The sequence below is a fragment of the Perca fluviatilis genome, chromosome 7 (assembly GCF_010015445.1).
Source record: "Perca fluviatilis chromosome 7, GENO_Pfluv_1.0, whole genome shotgun sequence".
Classification (NCBI taxonomy): Eukaryota; Metazoa; Chordata; class Actinopteri; order Perciformes; family Percidae; genus Perca; species Perca fluviatilis.
In genome coordinates, this window is record NC_053118.1 from 34,242,832 (window position 1) to 34,256,070 (window position 13,239).

General features: G+C 40.5%; 1 long non-coding RNA gene across 1 annotated transcript; it reads left to right on the forward strand.

The window, feature by feature from the left end:
- The first annotated feature begins 6,197 nt into the window (after positions 1-6,197).
- On the forward strand, positions 6,198-8,377 carry LOC120561759. The gene is made up of 5 exons (XR_005639642.1): positions 6,198-6,284; positions 6,874-6,903; positions 7,354-7,491; positions 7,681-7,778; positions 7,914-8,377. It is a non-coding gene; the product is annotated as an uncharacterized LOC120561759 (long non-coding RNA).
- The last annotated feature ends 4,862 nt before the right edge of the window (positions 8,378-13,239 follow it).

The window sequence follows — 13,239 nt, forward strand, 5'->3', positions numbered from 1 at the left end:
AGGTTGAAGGACACAATCTCATAGTTAATTACTGCGTAGTGGTGAAATAAAAAAAAACTGAGGCCCTAAAGTAATATTAAGTAAGCAAGTAATATTTTTTTATCTTGTAAGCACAAGATAATAACTTATGAGAACAAGTTAGTTATCTTAGAAATAATGCATACTGTTGGGTGTAATGGTTGATATATGTGTGTATATTTGTATATGTGGATTGGATTTTAGTATTTTATTGTATTTTAAACTTGTATTATTAATTGTATTAGCTGTATTAGTCTTTATGTCGACCTGCCCAGGGACTACAGATTCAAAGTATTGAGTAGCTAAATCAGGTATAATAATAATAATAATAATAAATTGAATTTATATAGCGCTTTTCATGGACTCAAAGTCGCTTTACAGGGCAGGGTAGATTATAAAAACATAACAAAACAAAACGAGCAAACAAAACAAGTAGAACAAAACAAGATACAGATGAAAAAGGGAGGGGGCAGGTGGACTATGGGTAGGCTGAGGTGAAGAGATGGGTCTTGAGGCGGGACAGGAAGATGGTGAGGGACTCAGAGGTGCGGATCTCTTGGGGGAGGGAGTTCCAGAGCCTGGGGGCTGCTCTGGAGAAGGCTCTGTCCCCAAAACAGCGCAGGTTGGACTTTTGGATGGAGAGGAGACCGGCTGAGGTGGATCTGAGGGACCGTGAGGGTTGGTAGGGGGAGAGGAGGTCAGTGAGGTATGAGGGGGCCAGATGGTGGAGAGCTTTGTAGGTGAGGACCAGGATTTTGTAGGTGATCCGGTGGGAAATAGGAAGCCAGTGGAGTTGTTTTAGGACTGGAGTGATGTGGTGCCAGGATTTGGAGCAGGTAATGAGGCGGGCGGCTGAGTTCTGGACCAGTTGGAGTCGGTTGATGTTGGTAGAGCTGATGCCGAGGAGAAGTGAGTTGCAGTAGTCCAGTCGGGGAGGAGATGAAGGCGTGAATGAGTCTTTCAGCAGCGGGGGTGTGAGAGAGGGTCTGATTTTGGCGATGTTGCGGAGGTGAAAGAAGGAGGTTTTAATGACTTGACGGATGTGAGGCTCAAGGGAGAGGGTGGAATCAAAAGATAACGCCCTACGTTGCCGGGCCTGGGGAGATGGGGAGACAATGGTGCCGTCGATGGTGATAGTGGGGTTATTGGTTTTGCTGAGTGTGGATTTGGAGCCGATCAGAAGGAATTCTGTTTTGTCGCTGTTGAGTTTGAGGAAGTTGTGTTGTATCCAGGTTTTAATAGCTGACAGACAGGAGTTGATGTGGGAGAGGGGAGGATTGTGGGGGGAATTTGGTGCTGAGGTAGATCTGGGTGTTCGCCAGCATAGCAGTGGAAGTCCAGGTTGAAGTGGCGGAGTATCTGACCAAGAGGGAGGATGTAGATGATGAAGAGGAGGGGGCCAAGTGCAGAGCCTTGGGGAACACCTTGAGTGACTGTGGCTGTGGCAGAGGTGGGGTTGTGGAGAGAGATGAAATGGGATCTGTTGGAAAGGTAGGAGTGGAGCCAGCTGAGTGCAGTACCTTCGATACCGAGGTCTTTGAGTCTGGTGAGCAGGATGTTATGGCTCACAGTATCGAAGGCTGCACTCAGGTCGAGGAGGATGAGGATGTTGAGGGAACCGGTGTCAGCAAAGGTGAGGAGGTCGTTGAGGACTTTGAGGAGAGCGGTTTCTGTGCTGGTAGTGGGGGCGAAAACCAGATTGGAGAGGTTCGAATAGGTTATTGGCATGAAGATGGGTTTGTAGTTGTGAGGCGACTATGCGTTCCAGGGTTTTAGACAGAAAGGGGAGGTTGGATATTGGGCGGTAGTTGTTGAGAGAGGAGGGATCCAGACCAGGTTTTTTAAGGATTGGGGTGACAGTGGCAGTTTTGAAAGCAGAGGGGACAGTTCCAAGGGACAGTGAGGAGTTGAAGAGGTTAGTGAGGTAGGGGCATAGGACCGGGAGGCAGGTGGAGTAGGGAGGGGGTCAAGGGAGCAGGTAGTGGGTTTGGAAGAACTGATGAGTTTGGAGATTTCAGGAGGAGTGACTGGGTCAAACTGGGAGAGGAGGAAGTGTGGAGGAGGGGTCGGGAGTTCTGGAGGGATGGGGAGAGGAGGGTCCAAGGTAGGTGCTGGAGTAGATCCTGGGAGGTCAGATACAGGGGATAGAGATTTGTAAATGAGATTGATTTTGTCAGTGAAAAAGTGGAGGAATGAGTTGCAGAGATCCGGAATAGAGGTAAGGAGGCTGTTGGTCCGAGGCTTGATGAGGTTGTTCAATGTGGAGAAGAGGGTTCTGGGGTTTTGGCAGGGGTCGGTGAGGATGGTGGAGAGGTAGGCAGATTTGGCAGCAATGAGGGCATCTTTGTAGGCGATGAGATGGGATTTATAGGCTTCATGATGGACTGTGAGGGATGATTTCTTTGTCAGACGTTCAAGTTGGCGGCCAGTTTGTTTCATTTAATGAATTAATTATATATCTAAATCTTAATTAATAATGCATCTGTTCTTCTTATGTGATAATAATGTTGCACACAGTAAACATATCATTTTCAGAAGAAGAAGATTATTTGAGACTTTAGGGGCTCCATGGTTTTGTCCTAAAATGTAGTATGTTTCATAAGTAATAAAAAAATGTCGCAGCACTGCCTAGAAGGAGACGTTGGGGGCCTAAAACACCATTGAGCGCTGATCCCCTCCCTTCCAATACACAAACACACACACACACACACACAAACACATTGTAAATAAGGCCCTCCGATAAGGCCTTTCTATTGGCTGAGCAAACTCGTTCCCCCAAATTACTTAATGTGATTGGTCGAGCCAGCTGTCAGTCAAGACATCACTATTAAAGATAACACCCAGCGAATGCGAGTACATTGTTTTTGGTACAACAAGATGACTAAATAAAGTAAATAACTCTTCAATTGTGGATTTATCACTCTGGAATTATTGTGCAAAATCTTCGAAAAGTCACTGTCTTCCCGGCCGGATTTCTAAACTTCTGGAAGGGCTACGAAGACACCAAAGGAATCTATAGAATGCTCTAGCTGTAGCTAACGAGATCAAGCTTAAACAAAAAATGATGGGTCCAAAAGTTGCGAAGCAAACACAATAACTGCAGATAAACAACATTGAATTTAAATGGACATGGGCCATTCCAGTGAATTAGTTGGTGGAAGGATTCAAGTTTGAGGACAGAGTCAATCTTAACAGTTGAACACTTTGCATGATTTGAATTGTATGTGTTTACTTGGTTCATTTAACAAGATATACGTTATAGCAAATTAGACAAAAACTACAAGTCATTTAGCTGAGGCTTTTTTCCAAAGCGACATACAATTGCTATATGTGCTATATGTCAGGGGCCGCACGCCTCTGGAGGAACTATGGGCTAAGTGTCTTGCTCAGGGGCACATTGGTTGATGTATCACAGTGGGAGTTGAACCCAGATCTCCCACACCAAAGGAATGTGTCATATCCACTGCGCTACCACCACCCAAAATGTTCTTCATTAGATAGTAAACAAACAGTTATACCCTAATTACACACCATATACCTAAAATATTGCCTTATTAGAAACCACATATAATGCCGTAGGACTATTGGACCCAAAATATACTTATGACACTATTATACCAAAATATGCTTTAAGCAGAAAAAAGATCTTAATACACTGTTAGACACTATTTTTATTGATTATATTAAATATCAGATCATCATATCAGATCCTAAATAGTTAGACTTTATTCTACCCGTACCACCAAAATTATGCAGCTATTTGGATTTATTCTGATCAGAACTGTATTTTCTATCCAGTATTAGTGAAGAAAATACTAGTACAAGAAATCAACATTGATCACATGAACAAAGATTCAGTATCTGATCCATAGCAACAGCATAAGTTCCAAGATATACTAAAAAAACCTTACCTTGGGTTTGAGGATGATTTTTACTTTTGAATACAACCGAAGCGTAGTTAACCTCTTCCTCCGCCATGGTTACAGTCGCTCTGTTGTGTCTGACTTACCGACAGAGAAGTACTGCTGAAATTAAACCTCAGCGCATCTGTAAGTCTGATAAGAACAACTTCTGTTTTTGGTTGAGAAAGGTATTTGCAAACATGACTGGCTGAATATGATCTTCCAAACCATATATAGTGTTTTTTTTTGTACTTAACATGCTCTGTTAACAAATCAAACCTTCTATATATTATCTATATCTTATATCTGTACTGTAACTAAAACCATAAAAGCCGCACTGCTCAATGTAAGATCACTATCTAAGTCTTTTCTAATCAATGATCTGATTACTAGTCATAAATTACACATATTACATATTCACAAGCAATAACAATGAATGAACATCAACAAGTTCATTCTTCATAATAATGAGAATTAACATCCATAACTCATCCCCTATACTATATGTCAGTTTACAGGAGCGTATCCCAGAATGCACTGCGTGAAAGGCAGAGGGAACATCAGCGAACACACTGAGGCCAGATCTGCTTCTGTCTCATCTTTGATTAAACATGTTACATAAACTGACATTTACAATAGAAATAGAAAAATCTATCCAATATCTAATTGCACTTATACGTTTATTCCAAGTGTCAATTTTTCAGACACACACCAACAGCTTTGAAAGTCTTCATAGTTTTATAGCCACTTTGTTGTGGTTATGGATATTTCTGTGGGGGTTGTTTATATTTTTGTTGCCTGTTTGCGTATTTCTGTATGTTTCCTGTCTTGTATGTTTATTCTGTATATTTCTGTTCCCTGTTGTGTAGATTTATCCTGTTTTGTGTATTCTGAGTAGTGTATGTTTCTGTTTCCTGTTTTATTTTGATAGTCTGGTTTCTGTCTTGTCGTGTCTAGTTTTGCTTCCTGTGTTTTCCCACCTGTGTGATTGTCTGATGTGCTCCACCTGTTCCCCAGCCCTGGGGCCTATTGCACAAAAGTAGAATAAAGAAATCCAGGATAAATGAAAAAGCGCAGCTTGACTTAGTGTGATCCACTCATCGCGGCTTAATCGGTTGCACGTTTGCCGAGCCAGGATAAGTAGGTGAAGCTATGTCAAGCCAGGTGTACATAGCTGGGATAAGTGCACGTTCACGGATTTCTTAAATAGACCACGGTATCGATCACAGATTTACTGATGCAGAAATGGAGAAGAAGTGTGCAGCATATGTTTCACCCGCTGAGCAGCAGCTTCTAATGGAAATTTACGAGGAGGTGAAACATATAATATGCAAAAAGGGAAATACGGCTGTTATCAAACGAAAGAAAAAGCCCAACAGACAATAGCGGACCTACTGAATACGTATGGATTTAAAAAAAATCTACTTAGTCACTCCACGTTTTAATTGCTTTAATATGCTTGTTTTATGTGTTGGTTTTATTGTTGTATCTGTTTTTATGCGCTAAATGTGCTGGTTTTAGTGTAAAGTGTCTTTGAGTACCCTGTAAAGCACTATATAGCCTAAATTAAAAAAAAAAATTCTTGTTCCTGGGAAATTTATAAGGACTAGGCTTAATTTCAAAGCTTATTCATAATGCGAGAATGTTTTACACCCATATGCACAAATCTCCATAAGCTATGTCTAATTCTAAATATATTTCTACAATTAATGTTCATACAGAACAAACATGACTGGACAAAAACTAGAAAAAGAAGTGACTTCAATACACACTGTAAGCATATCTGTAAAACAATGTAGCCTATTATTATTCATGTTTTTTTTTTCTCACTCCCAAGCTCCAAGATGACAAGTGACAGCACCAAAATAAAATGATGAAGAAGCTTTGTGGCATTCCAACATATTCTCACTTCCATTTGGTAAAAAAGGACGTTTGATCAGGTGCCATTGTCGTCGTTATTGATGCTAAAAGTCCCCTTTTAGAGTCCGCTGCACGGTGTGGGAGGACTTTGCCTCACCCCGCCTCACTGTAAACCCTGATTTTGTTTCTAATTAAACTTACGAGTGATCATTACTTATACTTTTATGTTTTGTAAAAGCCTGCTATCATTACTAAACAACATTAGTTGGTTGTACTATTTAGCTGAAAAATTCATTGCACTAATCAGGTTTAGCAGAGATAACTCGGTATGTTTACTTTCATAAAAAGGGGAGGGGGCTAATTCAAAAACCTGCCTGGTCATGTGACAAGACCAGCGTCTTGTAACGTGCGTTCAAGGGGCTCTGCACCTGGCGGGACGAGCAGCACAGGTATCGGCAGCAGACGGTACCCTGTCCTAGAAGCAACCTTACTCCAAGTGGAATGGTTAGTATTTAAAATAACTATTGTAGCCTAGTTATCTTTGCGGGAATTTTGAATACCCAAAAGCTTGCAGATAATTTGTGGACCTAGCTTTTTTCTGTCTAATGTTACTGTTTGAACCTGTGCATAGTGTTAATACATGCTTATTGCTAACACTAGCTAGCTACTCAAAAAAGTGTCAGCTGAATGTTAAGGTTAGCTTAGTGTTAACATTCTGAGGACGGCTCACATACCGGCGAGTTTGCTCGACTGTATCCTTTATACAGTATAACATTACATACAGTATAGTCATTTTACGCAATAGAAAAGCGATTCAACCGCTGTCGGGTCAAAGGAGCGTAGCAGGCGCTGTGGAGGTGTTTACGTTGTGGACACCGTGAGCTGCTTGCAGCGCATTGATCCACTCGACCCGTCCTTGGCTGCTCTCTTTTTCCGTCTCACTCACTCACTCTCACACACACGCGCTTGTTTACATGCCCGTTTTCTCTGTAACACAGGCGTCGTTTCGGTTATATTGCCTTATTGTATTTAACAGTGACATTGTTGAGCTTAGTTGTTGAGCTAAACGTTTTCTTGTTTTCTATTTTTACAGATTCTTGTGGTGTGAGGATGCTGTGGAAGTGTAAGTATTGTGAGTTTGTGTGAGAAAATGGGTTACCTTTTAAAACGTTATCGGTTTAAACACGGAAACTATGGTAGAACTGTCCCATTTCCCTGCTTACACCAACAATGTGTGTGCACATTCAACTCCATTAATGCACTTAAGCTCCACAGCAAAGATTTACCAGAAAACCCAGGGTGCACAACTGCATGAAACTGCCCAAGTAACCTTTCACTGTCAGTCATGTGATTTTTCTGCACCCTGCACAGAAGCAGTCTTTCTCACCTGCGCAGTACACATTTACTCTTGTCCTCTTTAAGGAAAACATTGGTATTATTTAATTTGGGGCATGATGTTTTTTTTTTATTTAAACAACATTTCAAATCATATACTACTTTGCAGATGGCTTAGCTGCCTTGTATAATTCAGTTGATCTAAGTTCAGTTTGTTTTTGTTCTCTGTATTTTTCAGGTGTTCATGGAGAACCTCAAGAACCTCAAGCAGGAATTCTATGAGAGCATCGATTGGCACAGTCCTCGTCTCCTCGAGTTATTTCGATCCAAGAGAGGTGTTGGACAGTTGTTGACACATATTTCACAACAGACCAATGTAGGTCCATACACATTATGTACTTGGCATTGTTTTTCACAGGTTTTGTAAAAACATCATATCAAAATGCTACTCTATTAGTTGTATAATTCAATCCAAACATTGCTTGGTTTGTTTAAGCTTTATTATAGATCATTATTTGTTTTTCATTTTAGCTATCTAACTTGTACTGTGTTTAATTCCCAAAAGACTACAGAGCCAACTGCCATCCAGACACAGGTGCTCAGAGGGCTTCCTATCATCCTTGGGGACAAACTCACAAACTTCTTCAAATAAAAGCAGGCTTTGTAAGTAAGCACTTGCTTTCTCATAATTTTCACCTTTATTTATTTTTCACCATGACACTCTTATATTGATTAAAGTTTTTTTTCAAATGAGAAATCTAATGTAATGATTGGGCTCTTCTGTTATTCTTTATTTAGGAATCGGATGATGATGATTCTTCTCGTGACCTTGACATTGGGATACTTCTCATTGAGTGTGAAGGTGCTGGGCTCACATCTTCCCAGCATCTCAGTCCAGCCTTGTTGAAAATCATCATTGAGGGAGAAGTCGTGATGGACAACATTCAAGATCTGCCAAAAGCATTGGGCATTCTGTTTGGACTCACGTATGCACTCCATCTTAACAACCCCAAGACTATGGAGCTCACATTTCAGGTCATCCAACAGGTATTGCTCTTGTTAGACCGCACTGACCTAAAGCCGAAGCTACAGACTTTGAAAAATCAGCTCGCAATGTACATTTGAGTGGGGATTTCTTGTCAATTTTGTTTTGTATATGGATTTACCACTTTAATCTCAGGGGACATCCATGTTTTTTTCTTGTAAATTTGTGACACATTCAACACCCACACAAGAACAACACAAACACGGACAACACCCACACACACAACACACACAAACACATACAACACCCACAAACAACACAGACACGGACAACACCCACACACACGGACAACACCTACACGGACAACACACACAGACAACACACACGGACAACACACACGGACAACACACACGGACAACACACACGGACAACATAACACGGACAACACACAACACGGACACAAAAACAACACACACGGACAATACACACGAAACACACGACAACAACACACACGGACAACACACACGGACAACACACACGGACAACACACACGAACAACACACACGGACAACACACACACACACACGGACAACACACACACACAAGACACACACAACACCCACACGGACACACCACACACGTACAACACAGACACGGACAACACCCACACACACAAGACACACACAGCACCCACACACATAATTGTTTCAATGATTTGAAATGACTTTTTTCACATTAATCATTTTAGGTTAGACGTGTTGATGTTGATGTTTTGCCATTTTTCTTAAAAATAAAATGCATTGGAGCATTTAGAGGTGTTTCTTTTTTTTCATCCAATTTATTTGAAACAATGTTTTATACCATATTTAAAAAAAATCAAAAGCTAATTAAATTAGAGGAAAGAATAGTAATTGTAATAAATGATGAGTAGCAATAATAAGTCATAATAGCTAGTTTTATCTAATGATTTGAGTACACACTACTAATAAATATAAATACTAAACTTAAGGTTCCATGTTAATACAACTCGACATGTTTAGTTTCAGCTTGGGTAAAAACTTAACGTTCCATGTTAATACAACTCGACATATTTAGTTTTAGCTTGTGTAAAAACTTAAGGTTCCATATTAATACAACTCAACATGTTTAGTTTTAGCTTGTGTAAAAACTAAAGTGGGATAGGGCAACGGGTTTCCACGCGATTTGCGAGTAAAGTCAACTAATTCGGGTTTACAGTGCTCCCCGCGTTGCACGGGCGGGGGCACATTTCACGGGGACAGCAGCGGAGGAAGCCCATTTCCTCCGTATCGTCCCACTTTTTACCATTACCATCTCAACAACTGCAGTAGTAGGATTTTAATCAAACTCGTGACAGCAATAGTGACAAGTAATGCATGTCAATAAAATGAAGCAGAACACATTCAGAAGACAACGGAATAACTGTTAAACACGTTTATTTTGGATCAGAGCGTCAGCTGATTTAACACATCAGACTCCAGGATTAATCTTAGCCTGCCTGTTAGCCTGCTCTGGACCAGGCTAGCTGCAAAGAATAAATCGCCATGGTTACTTGGCTGGGTTTAATTCAACCTGCTTTTGTGCAACCAAGTCAAAGCTAAATTCATCCAGGATAACCTGAATATCCCGGCTTAATCCCTTATCCTGGGGCCTGTTTCACAAAAGCAGAATATATAAATCCAGGATAACTGATAAATCGAGGCTTGACCTAGTCTAATCTGTGCATCCTGGCTTGGTGCGTTTCACAAAGGCCGAGCCAGGCTGAGGAGGAGCGACTAGGTTGAGCCAGGCTGAAGTAATTCAGATAGATGCGCGTCCACGGCTTTCCTCAAGAGACCGCGAGGTCAATCACAGATTTACTGATGCCAAAATGGAGACTACGCATTGTACATACTTTATACAGAGTGAGCAGCAGCTTCTTATGGAAGTATGATATCATGAAATACATTTGTATAAAAAGAAAAGAAACACGGCCGCTGTAATGAAACAGCGCGAGACGCGGCAGACACTGCGGACCGACTGAATGCGTAATTGTAGCCTAAATATATACATTAACTGACAACTGCTCTGAATTGAAGCCATCATAATCATACCATTCAAGGATTAGGCTACTAATCATTTGCGCAAATTAACAGTTGTACTCTTTGCCTTAAAAGTAAGCAGAAGATAATTTACTCAGGAAATTTACCATAAAGATCAATTTTCTACAACGCTAGAATATGATGCGTAAATATCTCTTTCACTCTGTTCCTCCCTCTCTCTCTCATGGGCTAAAATATAAATGTCCTAAGTCATATTAACTTCCACTGCTCGCGTTTAATGCAAAGTGTACAACTGTTCGTTTTTGCCAATGACAGTGACTTATTGAATGGTTTCAGTTAAGAGCAGTAGTTCATAAATGTATATTTTTAGACTATCATTCAGTCGGTCCGCTATTGTCTGCCACGCTTTTTTCGCGTTTTTTTTTTTATTTGATAGAGGACGAGTTTCCTTCTCTACATATGATATGCCTTGCTCCCTGTATATATGGACATAGAAAATAAAGACACTAAAGAACTTGGACTCTAAAATCTAGAAACTATGAAGATAATTAAGTGATAAATTCCATGCACACTGTAAACATGAATGGAACAGAGTGATATTCATCAGTTATTTCCCCCCAAATATAAGGTCAAAAACCATTGAGGTGTCCTCTCCCTGTTGTCATGAATGCACAGTAGCCTACATCACTAGATAGTTACTGGTTCAGTAACTGCAACTATAATTTGGGAGGACTGTACAATTAGGATATGTTTTTTAAAATTGTACAATCCTCCCAAATTATAGTTGCAGTTTACTGGACAACACAAATTGTGCCTAAGAATGCCAAATACAATGTACATGGAAGTGGAACAAACATGATACTTATTGTTAAAGAATAAAAAATAAAAAAATGAATCAACCAAAATAATTCAAGGTGCATTGGTCAACTATAGAAATGTACAGCATTGTATGTATTGCCCTTAGTAACAGACTTCATTTAAAACACATTTGAAATTTGATCAGCCTTTTCTAATTATCTCAACAACTGCCATAATATATTAATTAAACTTCTAACAACAATATGAACATCAGTCTTCATACAGCAATATAACAGTAATAATGTCACATGAATAATTATAAAAATAATGGTCACAACTTTAAATAATAACAATACTTAAATGAACAGCAATATGCACCTGTTGTATTTTAATCCAGGCTGATAACAATAGGGTAAAACCAATGCTGGGTGATCAGAAAAGGCTACAGGATTAAATAAATCCTGGCTGTTAGCCTGGTCAGGAGCAGGCTAGCTGTACAGAATAAATCTCCATGGTGATTTATGTGCCTCCGCTTTCGTGAAACCGAATCAAGGCTTAATTCATCCAGGATAACTGGGAAATCCCGGCTTAATCCCTTATCTTGGTTTTGTGAAACAGGCCCCTGGTTTTGTGCAATACCCCTCTGGTGTCACCTGTCCCGTGTTTGCTCATTACCTAGTTTATTTAGCCTCTGTGTTTCTTTTGTCTTTTGTCAGATTGTTGTTTGTGTTCGTGTCTTGCCTGGTCAATTTGTTTTTGTCAGTGTGTTTCACCCATGAACCTTTATTTAGAATTTTCCTTTTTGTTCTTGTGAGTTTTTGGCTTTTTGGATCTCCTTCGTTTTCCTCCCTGTTTTTGTGTGTTAATAATCCCACAAGCTCCAACCTTCTCCTGCCTACCTGCCGTATCTCTGCTTTTGGGTCCTCTAATTCCCTGCGCCTCGTTACACACTTGATATTATCATACAGAGTCTGACTGCAGATAAAGCCTTCTTTCTGCAGATCCATTGTTTTTTTCATCACAGCTCACTGCTGCCAATGTGTTGTCATGCTTTTAAAGCATCATGTATTATAATAATATATAAAATAAACATTAAAACTACACAAAAGATGATATGCTTACAGTATCTCACCAGCAGAAACATTTTATCTTTTTAAAACTACAGAGCCTGTGTGAAGGCTGATAGGGAAATGGTAAAGTTGACAGTGTACTAATTTCAATTTCTCAGAAGTGTGTGGTTTTTAGTTCTGCTTTGAAGCTATGAAAGAGTTGTTTGGTTAGCAGCTAATGCCTCAAGTCTTCTCCTTTAATGGTGTTAACCCACACTGTGCGTCTGCAGCATCTTCCCACGCTGCTGCCGCCAACCTTTCATCAACAGACAGTAACTTTTATCATCATCAAATAGATTCAATAAATTCTATCTGCTGAGATTGAAGACCCATTTGACAAACTTAAAATTCTACTTTTCAAGTTCATTGTTCATCACACAGAGAACAAACATCCATCACTCCTCCTCTGTACCTGCTTATGTCTGTTTACAGGAGCATATCCCAGCATGCAATGCATGAAAGGCAGAAAGAAACAGATTCAACACACAAACACATTAACCTGACCTGCCCATGTTTGGACTGTGGGAGGAAACCCATGTGAACATGAGGGAACATGTAAACTCTAAAAGCAGCGAACCCACTGAATATATCAACCTGTTTTGGGTCACTATCAAACATCCATTGTAACCCAATGAGCGAAAAAAACAAAAAAAAAAAAAACGGACAGAAACAGGAATAACTGATCAGTATTCACAACAGAAGGACTAAACTAAAAGGAACACAGATAGCCTCAGACACCCCCCCCCCCACACACACACTGCACAGTCTTCTACCCTCAGGTCAGAGACACAGGTCACTCTCATTCAGGTCTGACTCCTATTTCCACTGGGCACCTCTGTGCTGCGTTCTGGATGCACCGCGTGCCCCCACGAGCAATCACAGCCATTCAAGTCAATGCTAGATAATCCCCCCGACGAGAGATTCCACTTGGGGGTGGTGGAAAAACATAATAGCCATCACAAATCTTTTTTATAAAGACAATGCCAGAAAAGAGAAGACATGGAGATTAACTGCAGGAGTGCCTTGAGTGGAAGGTAGATACTACCTGAATAAACAATTAAGTTTTAATCTGTGAGTCGGGCAGCAAGACGCTCCTCTTCTGAGACGCTCCTGGTGTGGTATGACACGTTGCGGAGGACGGAACAAAACCACAGCGTAGCCAGAACGCAGAA